General features: G+C 47.5%; 1 protein-coding gene across 2 annotated transcripts in view; it reads right to left on the bottom strand.

Moving 5' to 3' along the window:
- Positions 1-13453, bottom strand: part of CCBE1 (collagen and calcium binding EGF domains 1) — a 215831-nt gene that overhangs the window by 46697 nt on the left and 155681 nt on the right. The window lies entirely within an intron of this gene.

The raw sequence follows: 13453 nt of genomic DNA on the forward strand, positions 1-13453 counted from the left end.
GTTTTATCTTCCTTTTCTTTTTTAAAAAAAATCTTTCCTGGCCTCCTGTGTGCTCTCATCCTTCCTTCCCTCCTCCCTTTCTGTATTACAAGGTGGAGAAGAAATGAGGGACTGGCAGGAGAAATCCCAGTATTTCTTGCCTGGAAAATCACATGGACAGAGGAGCCTGGCAGGCTACAGTCCATGGGGTCACAAGAGTCAGACATGACTTAGCAACTAAAATACCACCAGGAGCAATGAGAAGAGACTAAGAAGTATTTAACCCCAGTAATGTTTCTTGCATGAAATAATGACAAATCAGTTGCCTCCAGGGGCCGTTATTCAACTTTATTTGGAGTGAATAATACATGCTCTGCTGTTTGTGACGGGGAGCTGGGAGACTCAGATAGTCTAGGCAAGTTGTCTAAGACTGCTCAGGGGTGCTGCTGGAACCAGAATCCAGGAGATGCTCGGCAACTTGGCCCCCCGTCCAGACTAAATTGTCCCAGGACATTAATTTTGGATCCTGAGTGGCAGTATTGGCCTGGGCGTATAGGAGGCCTAAATGAATCAAAACTATTAACAAGTAGAAAAACATGGAGACACTGGATGGTGTCACAGTTACGGACAACTGTTTTGAAATCAGGCAGAACTGAGTTTGAAACCTGATTCTACCACTTCCTCTTTCATAAATTGATGATACAAGTTTATATATAAACTTACACTTCAGTTTCTTCTGAAAAACACAGTATCAGTATATACTTTCTTAGGGTTATTTTTAATACTAACTGAGATGGACAAAGTACTTGGTATAGGATCTGTTATACAGGAAATGGCCAATAAAGGGACATGGATAATGACAGCAGTAGAAATAGTAACAGCAGCTGCTGCTAAGTCACTTCAGTCGTGTCCGACTCTGTGCGACCCCATAGACGGCAGCCCACCAGGCTCCTCCGTCCCTGGGATTCTCCAGGCAAGCACACTGGAGTGGGGTGCCATTTCCTTCTCCAGTGCATGAAAGTGAAAAGTGAGAGTGAAATCGCTCAGTCGTGTCTGACTCTTAGCGACCCCAAGGACTGCAGCCTACCGGGCTCCTCCATCCATGGGATTCTCCAGGCAAGAGTACTGGAGTGGGTTGCCAGTGCCTTCTCTGATAGTAACAGCAGTAGTGGTTATTATTGTTGTTACTCTTCTGTGTTCCTTCAATGTTGGAGGTTAAAGTATACATCAGTTGAATGTAAGTTATGATGAAACACTATGAAGCACTGGAAAGAGGAAGGTTAAACAGTATGTGTTTACACTGAATCAACGAATAACTGAATGTGACCCTGGGAAGTCACAGAGGCACATCCTTGGAAGTAGAAGGAATCCTAAGACAAAAAGAGCTTCCACAATCACTTGTGCAAAGACACAGAACAATGTTCAACGACAACATGACCTCTGAAAATAATAAAATGTTCAGGATGTCAAAAGGCACTCAAATCCATCCCAAATTATCACAGGACAGGCCAGGTCCAGCCCGGTGTGGTCTGGGAATTTTTTGTGGACTGAGATGGGAAACTTACAGGATGATTAAGCTGTATGCCAACAGGGATGGGAGTGGAAGGCCACTCAGGGCAGCGACAGGGCTCCCAGAGGAGCTGGTTATCTTGGCCTAAGGGACGGAGCACCGAGAGGTCTCTGCCACATGGGAGCAGCGAGACTCTTGAATTATGCAAGTACCTTCAAGCCTGCTGGCTCAAACAGTAAAGAATCCACCTGCAATGCAGGAGAACCAGGTTTGATCCCTGGGTCGGGAAGATCCCCTGGAGAAGGAAATGGCTACCCACTCCAGTATTCCTGCCTGGACAGTCCCATGGACAGAGGATCCCGGCGGGCTACAGTCCATGGGTTGCAAACAGTCGGACATGATTGAGGCAACTTAGCACGCACACACGCAGGGTCAAGAGGGAGGAAACATATGTATACCTATGGCTTATTCTTGCTGATGTATGGCAGAAATTCAGCACAATATTGTAAAGCAACTATCCTCTAATTAAAATAAATATTTTTTTAAAAAAGAAAAAAAAAAGGGGGCTTTTGATTTGGGGGTTAATTCCAGGTAGGGTTTCCACCACTGCTGTGTGCTTTATCAAAAGAACACATTTCTGTTTCACAGACAGACGTCACCCCTGGACAGTGGCAAACATGAATGTGTTCGTTACCCTGCAGACAGAGCCCTTATCACACATGAGAACTGGATTCTGTCGGTAACAGTGGAGCCTCCAGGTGTTCTGGGCATTAGTCAGTTATTTACTGGTAAACTTGAGAAGAGGCTGTAGGTTGAGAGGTAGCTTAAACACTGAGAAATTAGCTGTACCAGGCAGAGCAAAGAGAAGTGAGAAAGTGTGTTTTTTAAATGTGAACTCTCTTTAAGTAACAGGGACATTCGAGTGTCTCTGGGCACGTGAGCACATAATTCACGGGCGATGCCCCAGGCTCTCTTCTGTTCACCTTTCCCTGGGTCTGGCTCCTTCCTCCACCAAGAGAAATTCTTCTGTGGGCTCCATTAGAGAGAAGAGATAAGACTAACACGCAGATCCATCGAAGTTTCCTGCAGCTGACCGCTTCTTGCTTTCGTATTACTGACAGACCCTCCTCCTCCAGCTCTTTGAAATGCTTTCTAAGTGGTTCTCCTGATGTAACCTCAGGCCACGGGGCTCTCAGAAGAAGCTGGAGAGTGCCATTTTTCTTCCCGATCCCACGGATGGCATTTAAGATGTAGAGCCAATAGTGCCACGTGATTAAGTGATACCCGTGGGTTTGAAAACGCGCCACAGAAGCTTCAGTGCTGTGTTATCATACGGCCCACACCCTGCCAGAAAGTCCAGTGACAGAGGATTCTTTCCATCTAATCCTAGGGCAGAGGCAGGCAAGAGTCCATGAGGAGAACCCGGCACCCAAAAAGGACACTGTTACTTTAGGGCTTTGACTGTAAAAAGGGATGGCGTTCAACTCAGAGTAACTCTTTGATGGAATGTCAGGCACTACGATAAAGAATCCCAAATACCGGGCTGAGAGGGATGCTTTTGTGATGAGAGAAGGGGTGGGGAGGAGCAGTGCTTTCTGATGTTTAATAAATGATACCACGGAAGCAACTGTCTTTTCCACACCTGACCTGAGGTACCGCTTCAACACTGGGGAGATTTGCTGATCTCCCTGGGGACTGCAGTGTGTCTGTGTGTGCTGGGAGTGCAGGGTAGACCAGAAGGCCTTCCTGGGAGCCACCGCAGCTGCCCTGGGCATGCCCCCCCTGGTCCAGCATGCTCCTGGCGCTCTGAGAACTGCGGGCAGCCGTGCAGAAGGCTAGCAGGAGGTGGACATTATGGAATTAGGATCCACCTCTAGGTGTCCTAGTTCTACAAGGCAGGGCTTAGCTTTCCAGCAGGGGCTGCCCTGAATCAAGAGAGCTCCCTGGAGAAAGGAGGAAAACTGTCCTCTCCAAACCCTGCCCCCAGGTCCAACGACGTCTACTCAGTGCCAGCCTTCCTCCACAATGGGCTCCGGGCTAACTGTCGAGACCCCCAGCACAACCCCTTCCCACAGATCCCGGGAGCCCACCAGAGTGCCGGTTCCTCCCCTCCTGACTCACCCCGGGAGAGGCCACTGGGACACCCTCCCACCTTTCTGTACCTCTGGCTGCAGAGAGGACGGCTCTGACAGCGGCGGGGACCTTCCGGAGAAGGTCAGGCAGGTCCCGGGGTGGGGATTCCCCTCTGGCCGGTTGCCTTCCTTCTGCGGAAAGAGACCCTGACTCTGGCGGGCCAAGGTCTCCTGGGCGGAGCGTCCCTGCAGGTGGAAGACCGGGGACCACAGCTGACTCTGTCCACAGACTGCCAACGACACCCTTCTTAGACCCCATCCCGGCCTAAAAGGGGGCTCTGCCTGGGCCCACCGTCTGACAAATGCTGGGAGGCGGCGGCGGTGGAAACAGCGAGAGCAGAGCGAACACTGGCGGCTCAGCCCCGGCGCCCTCCGGCAGAGGCCAACAAGCCGCGGCCCTGCCCACCTTCCTCCGCCGGCTGTGCCCCCAGTGCAGCCAGGGGCCCCTCCCTGAGACGGCAGAGACACGCAAGGGGAGGGAAGGGTGCTGCTGTGACGTCCCCCGGGGTGAGTCACGGCCGAGAAACCACCACCTCCTGCGGACGTTCATCGAACCCTCAGGAAGAGCCACAAGACAGTCCCTGATCACCCCTTTCACAGGGAAGACACCGATGCCAGGGCTTAAGAACCCGGCCCAAGGTCATCCTGAGAAGGAGGGCTGGAGCCAGCGCTTCAGGCCCCAAAGCAGGAGGCACAGTGCCTGGCTCAGAACAGCTGCTCACAAAAAAGATCTGGATGCAAAAAAAAGAACATCCAGACGCGGAAGTCCTCTCGTCGCCCTCAGTAGAGCTGAGTTCTGAGCCTGGGAGTGCCAGGGCCCCTCAGCCCAAACACTGGGCTGCCTCCACGCCAGGGACTGCATGCTGGGGCTGCCCTCCTTCCCTGGGCCAGCACTCTCCTCCAACCCGCCGGCTCTGGGGTGGCTCTGGATCCACAGTTACTGCACTGGGACAAAAGCTCAGTTCAGTTGCTCAGTCGTGTCTGACGCTTTGCGACCCCATGGACCGCAGCACGCCAGGCCTCCCTGTCCATCACCAGCTCCATTTACTCAAACTCATGTCCATTGAGTCGGTGATGCCATCCAGCCATCTCATCCTCTGTCGTCCCCTTCTCCTCCCGCCTTCAATCTTTCCCAGCATCAGGGTCTTTTCCAGTGAGCTAGCTCTTCGCAACAGGTGGCCAAAGTATTGGAGCTTCAGCTTCAGCATCAGTCCTTCCAATGAACACCCAGGACTGATCTCCTTTAGGATGGACTGGTTGGATCTCCTTGCAGTCCAAGGGACTCTCAATACCACAGTTCAAAAGCATCAATTCTTTGGCACTCAGCTTTCTTTATAGTCCAACTCTCACATCCATACATGACCACTGGAAATACCATAGCTTTGACTAGATGGACCTTAGTTGGCAAAGTAATGGCTCTGCATTTTACTGTGCTGTCTACGTTGCTCACAGCTTTTTTCCCAAGGAGTAAGCATCTTTTAATTTCATGGCTGCAGTCACCATCTGCAGTGATTTTGGAGCCCCCCAAAATAAAGTCAGCCACTGTTTCCCCATCTATTTGCCATGAAGTTATGGGACTGGATGCCATGATTTTAGTTTTCTGAATGTTGAGCTTTAAGCCAACTTTTTCACTCTCCTCTTTCATTTTTATCAAGAGGTTCTTCAGTTCTTCACTTTCTGCTATAAGGGACAAAAGTAGACAGAGCCAATTTATCCTTTGAAGACAGAGGCCAGGACAGTGGGTGGTTAGCAATATGGAGAGAGTGCTGGGTTGAAAGTGGGAGAGCTGAGTTGCTAGAAAATCCGCTGAGCGTGCAGGAAACCCCTGAAATCTTTCCTTGCTGACCTGAAGTGTGACAAGCCCTCCGCTGCCTGACCCCTGAACATCTTACCCATGCCAACTCAACTTTCTCATCCTCCTCTCAGAAGCCTTCTCTGAATTCCTACTCACCATGAAGGGATTTCCAAGTCCTCTTAAAACCCACATTCCGACTATCAAAAAGACCAAACCAACCCAACCCAACAGTGGCTCTCAGTCCTGGCTGCATGCTAGAATCTCCTAGAGTTTCTGGGGGAAAAAAAAAAAAAGATGAAAAAGTACTTATGCCCAGGCTCAACCTCTAAATAGTTACATCTCTGGGGCTGGAGTCAGGGAATCAGCATTTTGAAACATCAGCCAGGATCGAGAAGCAGGGATCTAAGGCCTTGAAATCTGAACGTGTCCTCTGTTTCAATCCAGACGGGAGATTCGTGGGGCAAGGCCCTTCACACTGAGTCCAGGTCTTGTGTGTTGCTGGTGCTCATCGATTGTACCGCATCCTCAGCTGAAAATTCAAACAAACCCCGGGCAGGATACGGGACAATTTTTGCCTTTTTTTGTGAGGTGAGAGTCATGTGTGTGTGTCATCCTGATTTAGGCAACCGGAGAATACAGATTCCAAAGAAAATAAATTCTTCCCATGTTAACATCCCAAGAGAGGAACAGGCTGTGTTGTTGGTTATCTCCTGCTTTCAATTAAGGAGCCTTCAGCCAGATTCCTTTGCGTGCCTCTGAGGCCCTAGCCTTGTAAATGGCACACTTTCAATTATTTATCTAAACAAAGGTGAGCCAGAGGGCAGTTCTAAACACTCGCCTGATGAACTTGAGCCCAACTCTGGGCCCTTGGAATTCCCAAGCTTACATGACCTTGGTTTTGTGGATCCAGTTTCCTTGGGAAAAAAAGAAAAAAAAAGATAGGAGGCCATAAATTCCATTGCAGAAATGAGCCACAAGGACGCCGGGCTTTGTGGCTGGCGGTGATCCTGTTGCTAGGTTGCTTAAATCAAACAGTCATAACTCACTAGCGAGGAGGCGGACTGCTGAATCCCTTCCAATCTTGCACTGTCGCCCCCATCAAAGGATGCATAACATTCTATGTCACCAGTGAACAATAAACCCACTCAAAAAAGAACACAGAACCAACAGCGACCTGCAGATATAAGCAGAGAAAAAGCCACCCTCTTGTAAGCGAGGACAGGCTTCTGTTTTGCTGTCAGCAAGACAAGCGTTCTCCTCGGGGATGGGTCTGTGCCTCTTCCCTGTAAGGACCAGCCTGCGGTGGGCAGATGGCCCAGCTGGCTGTACCACACCATGGCTACAGCTGACAGCCACGAGTGAGAAAGGAAACGACTCCTACGGGAATCAAGTACCCTTCACTTGCCGTAGGTGTCAGCTGCAGGGAAAGTGATTTGGTGACGATAAACCGGCCAGACGTCAGGGCATCTGGGTCTTAAGAGCAGCAACAGGAACAGCGGCTGTTGTTGGAGGGCATATTATGAACTGAATGCTCTGAACTATTGAACCACTGAGAGGCATTATCATTACCATACAAAGGTCCAGAGAGATTAAGCAATTTACCGGACACGTGACCCATAAGTGACAGGGCTGGAATCTGTACCCAGATCTGCCCAACTCAAAAGCCAGAGTTCCTGATCACACTGTTACACAACCTTCCTAGTCCCAGGACAGACACTTAAAAATGTTTTGGGACCCACCTCTCTTTCTCTATCCTTGATCCAGACTACCTTAGTTCAGACCTTAAAATCTCTTACCCTTACCATCTTTACAGCCTTTTAAATTCATCTTCCTGCCTCCAATATACCCCAATTCCATCAAGTGCAAATCCTGAAATATACACCTATTATCCTATGTACCATCGTCTCTCGGCTCCTGCCGTCTGCAAGTCCAGTCCAGTCCTTTGCAAAGCACAGGTGGCCACACCCTACCTTTTCCATCATTCTCCTCCGTGACCCAGTCTTACCAAATGTCCATCTCAGAAGATCCCTTCCCTAAAACATCCTGTCTCCTCCTTCCTCTCTCACTTCCTTACATGTTTCTCTTTCTACCCAGACCATAGGCTCCTAGAAAGAAGCTTATTTTGTTCATTCATGTGATTCTCCCCAGATCCAGCAGAAAGTGAGTGCTAATGTATGTTGCCCAGCTGACTCACTGATTGAATGAACAGAATCTCAAGATCAGAAAACAACTAGCAAAAATCACTGAGTTTTGATGACTCACTACATATGCCTGCAGTCTCAGTACAATCATTCTTGACAATTCCTCGAGTTTTATAGGTTTTTACTTATCTCTGAAATAACCACAAGAAAGTTGTTTTTAAAAAATCAAATGCTAGCTGGAAACATGTTTCCTTGACATTTTAGTCTAGCTTTCTTCCACTCAGAAGTATTTTCATCACTAAAGGTTCACTATTAGCAGTGGTATCTGATCCTAGAATGTCTAACCCTTCCCTTTGTTAGCCCAAGTACAGTCTTTTTGACTGAGGATTCTGATTTAATTCCTTGTTTAAATAAAGAGCCAGTGCCTGAATTAAACTGACCAGCATACTACATTGGGTGTGTCTTAGATGTATTAGATAGCTGCATTTTACATCTTGTGTTTCAGGGCTAGGCAGGCTCCATGGCAAATATATTCAAATGGTAACTTGCTAAAATGGACACTGTCTTCCTGCTTTCTCCATGTGAGCTGGAACTTAGCTAACCTCTGTCCACACGTCAAGATTTATCTCAATTTCCTCCTCTTTGACGTAGCGCTGGCTCTTCGAGCCAAACAGGAAGTGACTCCCCGTCACCCCAGCCGAACTTCCCCAGCACTTGCTCTCTGCCGCTGTGACCCCGTTCAAGGTCATGTGGAGCCAATCATAATGGCACGGACTCCGCCGTGGGAGCGTCATCCCTACTGTATCAGGAAGGCATCACAGGGCTCCAGGTGGCGGATTCCCCCTCCCTGGGCCTTCAGTTTCTCATCACAAAATGAGGGAGCTAAGCTAAGTGCGTTACTTGGCTTCTACGCGTCCTTCCTGGTCTAAAAGTTTATGAAAAATGCCAGCTATCTTAATTGTAGTTGAAAGCACCCTAGAGGGGTGGAAGGTGAAATGCAGAAGGACAGAACTTTGGGCCACATTCAAACTGCTAAGAGTTGAAAACAGTGATTTGGATGTTATGGTCCTCTACATTTTTCAAAGGAGTGCATGATGACACCTTCAAACTAAATATGCAACCAAGATATGGCCCAGCGGGGCAGGAGTTACTGTCACCGGGACCCATGTTGTAGGTTGGGCTGAAGATGCTTTGAAACGCTCACCATGATAAAGCTGGGTTCTCAAAATTACACACGAACTCAGAATGACACACGTAGGAAAATCTACTTAACATTCCTTTTGATGTTCAATAAAGCATGATCCACCAGTGTGCATTCAAAACATAAATGCTTGATTATTTTTTTCTAAAAGGATGTGTCTTTTAAAAAAAATTATTTATTTTTAATTGAAGGATAATTGCTTTACAATATTGTGTTGGTTTCTGCCTTACTTCAACATGAATCAGCCATAGGTATACATATGTCCTGATATAACGCTTTGGATTAGCCAAATACATATCTCCCCAAATATGAAAAATAGATGCTCAAATTTGATTCCTCTGAGGATGAGCTTTATATTGTAAGCAATCTGGCAGGGGAAAGAGACTTAGAGAACCAGCATTTTTCTTCCTAAATTACACAATTTCCTATCTTGTCAAACAATTTATAAAGACATGTTAAAATGAGAACAAAATAGCAGTCACTCAAGACAAGAGATAGATGTAGCAGAATTTAGGCTCAAGAGAGTTTCTATGGTTGAACCCTATGTTTTAGGGCTAATTTCCTGGCAATTGAGCCCAAAGGGGGAGCTATGAGGAGTTAGTTCTCATATAGGTTTTTACAAGAGGTAAGAAATTTACCAAGGAGACGTTCACTGAGCCCCAACTGGAAAGAGAAGTCATACTGAAATTAGGATAATCCAAGGAGGGATTGTTTACGAAGGAGTTAAAGGACAAATGTGTGGGCAGGGTGCGAGGGCCCACGGCCAGCACATTTTGCTCACCTGAACTTGACCACAGAGGAGGTGCTGCTGCCTGCGGTGGATTAAGTTCCATCTCCCTTTCCCTGAAAACTCGTGTCTGTCTAGCATGTGGTCTCATTTGGGAACCTGCAAAGGACCGAAATGAATTCATACTAGCCTAGGTCAGGACCTCAATCCAACGGCACCATCCACGCGAGAGAAAGAAGAGCAGAGAAGTTCACATAGAGACGCAGAGAAGATAAGCATTCAAGATGGAGGCAGAGATTGGAGCAATGTGTTTTTAAAGCGAGGAGTACCAAGGACTGTTACCAGGAGCTACGAGAAAGCATGGGATATTCTCCTCCAGGACCTGCAGGAGTAAGCAACCCTGATGTCAGACTTCGCAACTGGAAGAGAATAAATGTCTGTTGCTTTAAACCAGTTAGCTTGTGGTGATTTGTTACGGCAGTCCCCGGAAACTAACACAGCCCCTCACTCCCTGAAAGGTCGAAACGGGGGAGAGTGACTGAGCCTCGGGGGAGAAACCATGGAGCAGATCAGGTGAAGAGGAGCAGAGGCTGCAGCCAAGGGCGGAGCCAACCAGAGGCCTGCAGACACGGTCCACACAGACCAGCTCCCCACGCAGAGAGCGGGAGGCTGAAGATGGAGAGCCCACTCTGAAGAGGCAGGTGAAAGCTGCTGGCATGAGCTGAAATCTCACAGTCATCACTCACGGGATGCCAAAGCTGTAAAGTGTCAACCTAAATCCTTCCTTCCTGTAAACTGACTGCTACTTTCCCCAGAAAAAGGCTCCAGTGTCTCTCCTGTGGCTTCCAGGTGGCTCAGTGGTAAAGAATACTCCTGCCAATCAAGGAGACGCAGGTTTGATCCCTGGGGTCAGGAAGATCCCCTGGAGAAGGAAAAGGCTACCCACTCCAATATTCTTGCCGGTGAAATCCCACGGACAGAAGAGCCTGGAGGGCTACAGTCCCTGGGGTCACGAAGAGTCAGACGTGACTAAGCAACTAAACAACAATGAAACTCCTGTACTGGGTCTTCCTCTCCTGCAAACCTCTTTAGCCAAGACTTCTGTAACTCAAGCTCTGTCTGGCCGCTTTGCGCTTTTCTTTCAGCTCCACACTCAGCCTTCATCATGACCTTCAACGTGACTTATGACCCTGACATCCACCCAACCTCTCACTCCAGCTTGAGTCAGTTTCCAGTGACCCTGGGAAAATGTCACAAGATCTCTCATGAATGTCTGAAAAAGTCAAGCATGTCATCTTCTTTCCAAAACCAACACCGTCTCTGGAATCTCCCATCTCACTTCTCTCAGCCATCTCGGCTTTCACCCTCCTGTTCATTCCCGTTCCCCAGACATCAAGGTCCTATCAGTTTTCAGAAGGACACTGGGCTCCCACTCACCCCGTCTCCATTTCTACAGCTCCCGTCGCTTGCATCTGAGTCACATCCACCTTCACCCAGATAATGGCAAAGAAGCTCTGAGCTGATGTTCCCAACTCCAGTTTCCCAAGTCTTCAGTCTCACCGTGGCCAAGGCAGTACCACTGCCCTGCCCATGCCTGCATCCTCCAGAGATCCTTTCTGGCTCTCGTCCTCCGCTGGTGGATCCATAACCCTCTCCCTGCCTTCTGACAATCCCCATATTCCCACCTCGTTCTCTTCCAGCCTCCTCTCCCATCATCGGTCAGGGAGAACCTTGGCGAGGCCAGGCTGCTGCCTCTGGGGTCCTACCCAGCTCTGCTCAGGCCCTGCCCCCTCACCACCCACCTGCCCAGTTACCCGCACTTTGCACGTCAGGGTCTGCCACAAACCCAGCGGAACTGAAAGCATTTCTCAACAATCTCATAATGCACACAGCCAGCATTTCCTATGCCATCAGCAGTAAATACGTACCTAATCACAACCCTTTACATCTTTCCCTATCTCCTTATTTTTCAGATTAACCTACAAGCTATGTGTTATGGCAGTTTGCATTTCTCTGGACTAAAGAAGACAGTATAGCACAGATTACGCGTTTAGGCTTTGGAGTCAGACCAGAGTTAGAATTTCAGCCCATCCACAGGCTATCTGTGTGACCCTGCAAGTTACTGACTTGCTCTGCTCTCCAAGCTTTGGTTTTCTCATTTGTGAAAAGGCAATTTGAAGTTTGCCTCAGTATTATTACAAAGGCAAGAATTGCTAACTTATGTAAAACAGCACAGTGCAGGCATAAAGTTAGGTTCTTAATAATATAAATAATTAACAAAGTCACATAACGTACACGAAAGGCCACTAGATGAAATCAGTTTTTCATCAGATGCAGCTAGATATGGACCCTGGCTGCTGGGTCCCGTCATACTGTTCCCATTTCCCTGTCTTCTCTAAACACCAGTGTTTCTGCCCAGTCATGTTGGCTCTGGGAACCAGCAGCAGTAAGCTTCTAGGTCATGGGTATTCCAAACAACCAAAGGTGGGAGTCAGAGCTTCTGTGGATCCCAGACTGTTCTGTATCCTCAATAAAACAGACTCTCTGAGAAACTGACCACAGCGGGTGGCGACTGTCACGTTATTTCCACATTTATCAACATTGGTGGCTCCTTCCTGGGCACTGCTTAACAGTCAAAATCAAAGGCTAACTGGAAGGTTATCAATATAAAGATACAAACATGAATAAAAAATTATATGCATGTTTGACCGGATACCAAAAAAAAAAAAAAAGAAACCTTTCATGATGCTTTCTATAAACTATTGGCTACTGTTTAATACATAAAGGAAAATTCTGGCAATTTTATTCTGACTGTCGTGCATTCACTGATGCATGACAAATACTAAGAAAATGCTAATATTTTTATTCTGAATGTAATTAATGCAAGGGGAAAGAAAAGGAAAAACAACAAAGAATTTGGTCCTTAACCAGAATCCCTCATGGACACACACGAAAAGCATGAGAGGTTTGGGACACATTTGGAATCGAGCACGTTTCTTAAGTCTGCAGAGCATACCACACCAAAGAGGAACTTCAGAGCCTCATGGAAACAGGCCAGAATCATACAGGAGGGAATTAGGAAACAATTATTTCATGTGTGCTTTCTAAGGTCCTTCCTGAAATCCAGATGGTTTATTTGTTCTGAAACTATTTTAGATAGGGCTGATTTATGGGATGTCATTATTAATGAGCTGGGTGAGAAACGGAATAATTGTTTCAGTGACCCAACGTGTTTTCAAAGCGATGGAACGGTCTGTTAGCTGCAAACTGCATTCCACTCCTGTTTGTGGTTGAGGACATGAACATAAAAACTTTATTAACTGAACTTCGTCGTGGTTTGCCTGTAGGGCCATTAAGGCAGCTTCCAGAGCAATTTTGTTTTGTTTTCTGACTATAAAGTTCATGACTAATATTTTAAAAATTACTCGCTATCTTGTGGCACAGTATGTTTCCTGGTTAAACCTGGCTTTGGAATTAATTACAAACTTATCTTTAGGACAACAGTTCTGAGGAAGCAAAATTATGATGCATAACAAAAGCATCTTAGTTGGAAGCTTCACATCCCCAACCTAATGACAAACTTCCTCCATATGTCAACCCTCAAGGGCATAACTTTTGACAATTGATAAAGAGAAATCAGCCAGCCTCCGCACCCCCCCCCGCCCCCACCCAACTTGGCCCAGCTCTTTGAGGTACTATTTGGAAATAGCAAAAAGGATGTATCTCATAAAGCAAATCTGAGTCATCATAAAAAACAAACAAACAAACAGTGATGGAATGGAGACTGTCTTAGGGGAAGGCTGGGGAAGAGAGTGACTGCTCAAATTTCAATGCCAAGAGAACTAGAAGCCAACAAGAAAAAACGCATGAACCCAGACGTCAGGCCACAGGGATGCTTATCATTCAAGCTGTGATGGTCACCACGAGCCCACAGGCTTCCAACACCGGAAGGCCAGCCTGGAACCACC

Source organism: Cervus elaphus, chromosome 27, assembly GCF_910594005.1.
Source record: "Cervus elaphus chromosome 27, mCerEla1.1, whole genome shotgun sequence".
In the NCBI taxonomy this organism is placed as follows: domain Eukaryota; kingdom Metazoa; phylum Chordata; class Mammalia; order Artiodactyla; family Cervidae; genus Cervus; species Cervus elaphus.